Below are 8,156 nucleotides of genomic sequence, written 5' to 3'. Positions count from 1 at the left end.
CTCCTCTCAGGCCTGTCTTTTGCTGTATTCACCTCTGACCAGAGACAAATCAGAAATGTGTTCATCTGCTGTGGGAACCCCTTTATCCCAGAAAGCCCTCTTCCTTGTGCCTTATCAAACAGGACAAATAGGTTCTGTTCTATGTCTTGAATTGCATCCTAATGTTATTAACACTCATTTCTTGTGTTACTATTAAATGCGGTAAAAACACTAAAAGTGTATGTGTTGGTTCTTTATTAATTAATTTCTGAAAAATCATTATTCATGAGCATGGCATAAAATATATTCTCTGTTTTCTCTTTTCTTCACTTCTGACTGCCACTGAGTGAAATAATAGATGACAGACATGTCTGAATGAAGTTAAAACCAGTGGAAGACAGTTGGGATCTTTCGCTTCATGCAAAAACTTGGAGTGAAGTCTCAATGATAACTGCGAAATGTTTTTCTTTCTCTTTATCTAACTATATCGCACTTATCCATCATGTTTCATTGTACTAATCTATCCCTTGAGTTAATATCATTTGACCTTCCATGCTGGGCTTCATTTTGGAATTCTCACCACATATATAAATAATCCTGCATTATTAGTGTGCTCTTCTACATTGAAATACAAAAGGTGATCTCAGAACAATGCTGGATTAATTGAATTTTTTTTAAAAAAGTAACTAAATATTGACTCCTACCTGAAAACACACACAGTCATTTCCAAATAGATTCAAGTCCTGAAGGTAAGGGGAACATGATACAATATTCTCATAAGCCTTTCTTAACCAGGACAAAAATTAACAATTAAAAAAAATTAGTTGGTTTATATTAATGATGACTTCTGCGTTTCAAAAAACATGATACAAGAATTGAATTGCAAACCATTAGTGGAGACAGATATTCACCCGAACATATATAAAATAAAATACAATACATGTGCATGACGAATACTTAAAATGTATTCTAAGTATTTTTCCAGATTCTTCCAGATTGGCATAGAATAAACTTGGATGGCAGAGTCAATGATGAGATTTGCTGTGGAAGTGGGAAACCATGTTTTGGAGGACAGTAGTAATGCTGTGAACTTATGTAAACAACCAAGTATTCAGTAGCAACTAAAGTGTGTCTCCATAAGATTATTTTACAGATGCGTATCTGAAATCCGAAATTTGGGAGAACACTCTACTAGTGTTCTCTAGTGAAAAGATACAGCTGGAAGGAAGAAGGGAGGGAAGATGAAGGAGAGAGAAACAGAATGTATTTGAGAGAAAATGCTATTTAGACTAAAATAGAATACTGCAGATACCACCACAGAGTGGTTAAGGTGTGTCTTATGGAGCAGAGATGGCAGAAAATACCACAGTAAAGCCATCTACAATTGGATTGCTAGTTCTGGATTTATTCTGTCAATGTTGTGGCTTCTAAACACATCAGTAATCTCCTTTGATCCATGTGCTAATTAACAACCCACACTCTGCCCCCTCTCCCAGATTCTTTCATTGTTTTAAACCCGATCTAATTCTAATCCAGCAGGCCACTGTAACAAACATAATCATCTAAGAAATTTAAAAATATTTTTGATGAACTAGTGAATATACCTCATTCTCAACAAAAATACTGTTTGAGAGGAAAAGTCGGTGGTATTTAAAACCATTTAAGTGCATCCACACATGCAGAGATATACATATGTATGTATATACTTCTGTATCCGAGTTAATTGCATCAATTAGATTGGCTACCTGGATTAGGATTATATTGGGCTTTGCTGACGAAAGAATTCGGAATGTTGTTTGGTTACCTTGTAATACCTATATGAATATATTAACCCTGTAATTTTATTACTGGAGAGAGTCCCTTAGATGTAATCAAGGATGATTCTATGGGGATGCGTATTGTGGCATTCCTTCCAATCATGAAAGAGAGAAAAATAAACATACTGTAATGTGGAAATTGTTTAGAAAACTAGAATGCATTTTACTAAACCCTGTAAAATCAAACACCATTTATATGCATCGATATATTGATACTAACAGACTTTCTTTTATCTCTTACGTGACTATAGTTCCTATTTTTCACTAGCATTTTTATTATGGACACAGACATAGTATTTTATTACGGATGGATACAGAAACAAAAATAATTCCCTCTACAGAGGGTATAAAAATTATATATAATTATATATTATATATATTACATATTATATATTATAGGTAAATATATATTTATATTTTATATAAAATATATATTATACATAAAATATTATATTTTTATCTACATGTTATATTATATATTTTATATTATAAATAGAATATAAATATAACAATTATTAAATATAAATATTATTTATGTTCTATTTATAGTATAAATATTTATATTATGAAATATAAATATTTATATATTTATATTTTATATAATATATGTTATATATAATATAAGAAATTACATATATATAATATAGGGACTCGATTAGTTTCTGCTAGTGTGAAGACAAGTCATATCTTATCTAGGGGCCGTGATGATAGGAGCAGTCAGAGGATTTCTTGCGTTGTGATGAGTGCATATAAGTTAAACGAGCCACTTATGAGTAGAATTGATAGCAAGATAACGACTAGGGTTACTTCCTATGAAATTGTTTGGGCTACAACTTGTAATGCGCCAATTAGTGCATAATTTGAATTTAATGGCTCATCCTGATCATAGAATGGAATAGACGGCTAGGCTTGATATGGTTAGTAAAAATTGGAGGCCTATATTAAAATTAATTAGACGATCTGGTATAGGGAGGGGTGTTCACAATAGGAGAGCGATAGAAAGGGACAGGGTTGGAGCAATAACATAAAGGGTAATAGCAGATGTTGAGGGCCATAGGGGTTCTTTGCTGAAAAGTGTTATTGTGTCAGCGAATGGTTGAAGCAGTCCCTAAGGGCTTACAATGTTAGGCCCTTTGCGTAGTTGTATGTAGCCTGACTTTTCGTTAAGTGAGTGATTTAATATCAATACCGATAATAATGATAATAATTATTAAATAGTTATATTAATGATAACAATAAAATTATTAATATTAATTATTAAAAATGACTGATATTAACAATTGATACTGATCTTATTAATTAGAAAACAATAATATTGGGTACCAATAATTAATATTAATAATAATATGAACACTTTTTATTCGCAATTATTTCTCAATATTGATATTGGTAATTAATATTAATGTTAATAATAAGTAATAATTAACAATCATATTACTCCTAATACCGCAGTGGGTGTACACCCACCTATGATATTGTTCCTAACGTCCAGGGAGGGAGAGAGCATGGTATTACTTTCAATATCGCAGTAGGTGTGCACCCACCCGGTGATATTGAGCCAAATATCCAGGGGGTGGAGTATGACGTTACTCCCAATATAGCAGTGGGTGTACATCCATCCGGTGATATTGCTCCTAATATTCACGGAAGAAGAGAATGATATTACTCCCAGTATCGCAGGGAGTGTACGCCCCTTCTGTGATATCGTTCCTAATATCCGGAGGGGGAGAGGGTGATATTACTCCCAATATCCCAGGCTGTGCACACCCACCCTGTGATGTTGTTGCTAATAATATCCAGGAAGGGAGAGGATGATATGACTCCCCATACAGCAGCAGCTGAACACCCACCCTGGGATATTATTCCTAATATCCATGGAGGGTAGAGGCTGATATTACTCCCAATATCGCAGGGGGTGTACATCCATTCTGTGATGCTGTTTTTAATATTCAAAGGTGGAGAAGCTGATATTACTCCCAATATCACAGAAAGTGTACAAACCCGTGTGATATTGTTCCTACTTCCGGAAGAAGAGAAGGTGATATTACTCCCCATGTCGCAGGAGGTGTACACCCACTCTGTGATATTTTTCCTAATATGCAGGGCAGGAGAGGATAACATTATTGTTAATAGCGCAGGATGTGTACAGCCCCCCTGTGATATTGTCCTTAATATTCCAAGGCGGAGAGGATATTACTCCCAATATCACAGAAAGTGTACACCACCCCAGTGATATTGTTCCCACGATCCAGGAGAGAAGAGGATGATATGACTTTCAGTATCACATAGGGTGGACACGCCCCCAGTGATAATGTTTTGAATTTCAGCGTGGGAGAGGATGGTATTACTCCCAATATCGCAGGTGGTATAAACACTTCTTTGATATTGTTCCTAATATTCAGGGGTGGAGAGGATGTTATCACTCCCTACATTGCAGATGGTGTACACCAATCTGTGATATTGTTCATAATTTCTAGGGAGGGGTATTTCATTACTCACAATACGGTAAACACGCTGTGTGCCCACCGTGGGTCATGATATCCAGGGAGGGAGAGGAGGGTGATGTTACTCCCCATATCGCGGGGCGTGTCCACCCCACCTGTCATACTGTTTCTTATATGCAAGGGGGAGGGGATGATATTACTACCAATATCAAAGACCTGTACAGCCCCCCTTGTGAGATTGTTCCTAATATCCACGTTGGGAGAGGATGATATTACTCCCAATATCACAGAGGGTGTACACCCCGCCGGTGATATTGTTCCTACTACCCAGAATAAGAGAGAATGATATTACTCCCAATAGTGCCGGGGTGTACGCCCCCCCCCATGATATTGTTCCTAATATCCAGGGAGGGAGAGCATGATATTAATAACTGCCAATATCGCTATGGATGTACACCCACCCTGTGATATTGCTCCTAATATCCAGGGGGTAGAGTATGACATTACTCCCAACATAGCAGTGGGTGTACATCCACCCGGGGATATTGCTCCTGATATTCATGGAAGGAGAAAATGATATTACTCCCAATATCACAGGGAGTGTACGCCCCTTCTGTGATATTGTTCCTAATATCCGGAGGGCGAGAGGATGATATTACAGTCAATATCGCAGGCTGCGCACACCCACCCTGTGATATTGTCCCTAATATCCAGGAAAAGAGAGGATATGACTCCCCATGTAGCAGGAGGTGTAAACCCCCCTTGAGATATTGTTCCTAATATCCACGGAGGGAAAGAGCCCGATATTACTCCCAATACCTCAGGGGCTGTACATCCCCCCTGTGATATTTCTCTTAATATTCAAAGGCGGAGAGGATGATATTACTCTCAGTCTCGAAGAAAGTGTACCCTCCCGAGTGATATTGTTCCTAATATCCAGAAGGGGAGAAGATGATATTACTACTCATATCGCAGAAGGTGTACACCCACTCGGTGATATTTTTCCTAATATGCAGGTTGGGGAGAGGATAATATTATTGCCAATATCGCAGAGAGTGTACACCCGCCCTGTGACATTGCCCTTAATATTCAAAGCGGAGAGGATGCCATTTCTCCCAATATTGCAGAAGGCGTACACCTCCCATTAATATTGGTCCCATGATCCAGGAGAAAAGAGGATGGTATTACTTTCAATATCACAGGGAGTGTACACGCCCCCCAGTGATATCGTTCCTAAATTCAACGTGGGAGAGGATGATACTACACCCAATGCCGCTGTGGGTAGAAACACTGCTGTGATACTGTTGTTAATATCCAGGGGGAAGAGGATGCTAATACTGCAAATCGTGCAGAGGATGTACACCCGTCTATTATATAGTTGGTAGTCTCCAGAGGCGGAGAAGGTATTACTCACAATAACGTAAACACGCCGTGTGTCCACCGTGGATCGTAATATCCTGGGGGGGAGAGGAGGGGTGACATTACTCCCTACATCACGGGAGCTGCCTGCCCCCCTGCGATGTGGATCCTAATATCCAGGCGGGGAGAGGGGAGTGATATTACTCCACTACTAGGATTTTACCTCTACTGCTACACTTGGTTAACACCCTGGGACATTATTATCCATATTCTAGGAGGATGGCCCTACCAAAATCACAGGGGGTGTACCCCCTGCTATATTATTCGTAATATTGTAGGGGAATGTTCATCCTGATGTCACAGGACTGTACACACTGTGATATTATTCACAATATCCTAGCGGGACATTAATAATAATGTCACAGTGTGTGCACACCTTGTGGTATTATTCGTAATATCCTAAGGGGAGGTTACTTTTGTTGTCACATGGCGTGTGTTCCCTTTGATATTCGTAATGTCCTAGAGGGATTTTACTCCTTATGTCACAGGGTTTGTCCACCTTATCAAATTACTCCTATTATCTTTATAAGATGTTACTCCCTATATCACAGGGGGTGTACACTCTGTTGATATCATCATAATATTCTAGGGAAAGGTTACCTTTAATGTCGCAGAGGGTGTACACCTTGTGAAATTATTCGTTATAGTTTTGTGGGGTGTTACTCCTAATGTCACACGGGGCGTACACACAGTGTAATATTCTATGGAAATGTTACTCGTAAATCACAGGTCCTGTACGCCCTTTAATATTCTTTGTAATATTCTAGGAAAACGTTACTATGAATGTCACAGGGCATATACACCCTGTCATAAAATTCGTAATATACTAGCGGGAGTTCACTACTAATTTCACAATGCGTGTACACCCTTTGATAGTGTTCGTATTATCTGAAAGAGATGTTATTACTGATGTCCCAATGCATGTACATTCTCTGACTTTATTTGCTTTATCCTCAGGGGATATTATTTCTGATGTCACACGGGGTGGACTTCCTGCGTTATTTTTCATAATATCCTAGGGGAATTTTACTTTTAATGACACAGGAGGTGTACACATTGCGATATTCTTCCTAGTATTCTAGAAAGATATTACTCCTCAGGTCACAGGGGATGTACACCCTGTGATATTATTCGTACTGTCATTGGGGACGTTACTCCAAATGTCGCAGAAGGTGTAAACACTGCGATATTACTTGAAATGTGTCAGGGAAATGTACTCGTAATGTCAAAGGGCACGTACATCATGTGTGCACAGCCCCTGGGATGTTCTTTGAAATATTCTCGAGGGATGTTAATCCTAATATGACATATGCTGTTAACTCTGTGTGAACACCTTTGTGGTATTATTCCTAACATACTAGAAGGATGTAACTCCTAACATCACGTGGGGTATATGCCACGTGTGTACACATCCTGTGATATTATTCATAATACCTTAGGGAGATGCTCATAATTTTACAAATATTTACGTAACATTTTAGCGGGATGATACCCCTAAAGTCACAGGAGGTGTAAACACAGCGATATTATTCAGAATATTCCAGGGGCATGTTACTCCTAATGTCACAGGTGTGTGTACCCTGTGATATTATTCACACTACACTAGTGGGATATTACTACTAATGTCACCTTTTGTGTGTACACCTTCTGAATATTATTCGTAACATCCTGGGAGGATGTTACTCCTAACATCACAAGGGTGTACACCCTGTGTTATTATTAGTAATATTCCTGGGGGATTTTACTTTTAAAATCACATGAGGTGTCAACCCTGTGATCTCATTCGTAATATCCAAGGAAGATGTTACTCCTAATGTCACATGGGGTCTACACCGTGGGATATTATTTGGAATACCCTAAAGGGGTGTTATCTTAATGTCATAGGGTGTGTACACCTATTGATACTATTTGTAATATCCTAAGGAGATATTACTTTAAAAATCACAGTGGGTGTACACACATGATGTACACCCTGTGATATTATTCACAATATCCCAGGGAGGTATAACTTTTAATATCACAGCAGGTGTTCTCTATGTGTGTACACCCTGTGATACTATTCATAATATTTCAGGAAAAATGACTCAATGTCACAGTGGGTGTACACACTGTGATATTATTCGTCATATCCTAGAAGTATATTACTCCTATTGGCACAGGGGTTTAACATCCTGTGACATTATTCGTGGTAATCCAGGGGAATGATTTTCCTAAAGCCACAGGGTGTGTACACCCTGTGATATTATTCGTAATATTCTAGGGGGATGTTACTCCTAACGTTGCAAATGTGTACACCCTGTGATGTTGTTCACAATATACTAGCCGGATATTGTTACTAATGTCACAATGCGTGTAAACCTTGTGATATTATTTGTAATATCCTAAGGGGATGTTACTCTTATTGTCACCGGGGGTGTGCTTTCTGTGCTATGATTCCTAGTATCCCAGGGGGATGTTACTCCTACCATACAAATTGTGTGCACTTTGTTATATTATT

The 8,156-nt window shown here is 38.3% G+C and overlaps 1 pseudogene; it reads left to right on the top strand.

Annotated features, from left to right (window-relative positions):
- Positions 1-8,156, top strand: part of LOC129484733 (tripartite motif-containing protein 64-like) — a 97,864-nt pseudogene that overhangs the window by 40,587 nt on the left and 49,121 nt on the right.

This window comes from Symphalangus syndactylus, chromosome 6 (genome assembly GCF_028878055.3).
Source record: "Symphalangus syndactylus isolate Jambi chromosome 6, NHGRI_mSymSyn1-v2.1_pri, whole genome shotgun sequence".
Classification (NCBI taxonomy): domain Eukaryota; kingdom Metazoa; phylum Chordata; class Mammalia; order Primates; family Hylobatidae; genus Symphalangus; species Symphalangus syndactylus.
This window is presented reverse-complemented; position numbering and strand designations above follow the sequence as displayed.